At 35.3% G+C, this 575-nt stretch overlaps 1 protein-coding gene across 1 annotated transcript in view; it reads left to right on the forward strand.

Moving 5' to 3' along the window:
- The window catches only part of LOC106876867 (A disintegrin and metalloproteinase with thrombospondin motifs 16), a 346691-nt gene that overhangs the window by 326990 nt on the left and 19126 nt on the right, over positions 1 to 575 (forward strand). The window lies entirely within an intron of this gene.

The following is a 575-nucleotide window of genomic DNA, read 5'->3' on the forward strand; positions in this document are numbered from 1 at the left end:
TGTGTGTGTGTGTGTGTGTGTGTGTGTGTGTGTGTGTGTGTGTGTGTGTAGTTAAAGAAATTGAGATAAGGGTAAGAAAAGAAAGAAGGGTATTCGGGCTTGTTTTTGTATTTTTGTTATTCCTGTTCAACACAACATGAAAGTAGCCAATCTCATGGAGACTATCAGACACCTATCTCAAATAACAGTCAACACATCAGAGAGTGTCTTGTTTTGTTAAATATTTATTATCACTTTAACAAAAATATATTCCCATAGGCTCATTCTGTTGTTTATAACGGATACTTATTTCATCGAATAAAGAAAGGGACAACCTTTGATGTGACCCTAATTACGTTCAGGGTCATAAGTGACATGGTTTGTTGGTTGATCGTTGATAGCTGAGAATAACTGCGTGGCAGGGAGCAAGATTATAAATCAAAGACTCGAATCTTAATTAAAGACAAGTTGTATGTGCGAGCTAAAAATAATTGATACATACAAATACACGCGTACACACCCAGACACCTACACATGTCTGTGTACGTGTGTGTGTGTGTGTGTATACATACATATTTATATATATATATATATAT

This window comes from Octopus bimaculoides, chromosome 1, assembly GCF_001194135.2.
Source record: "Octopus bimaculoides isolate UCB-OBI-ISO-001 chromosome 1, ASM119413v2, whole genome shotgun sequence".
NCBI classification, from domain to species: domain Eukaryota; kingdom Metazoa; phylum Mollusca; class Cephalopoda; order Octopoda; family Octopodidae; genus Octopus; species Octopus bimaculoides.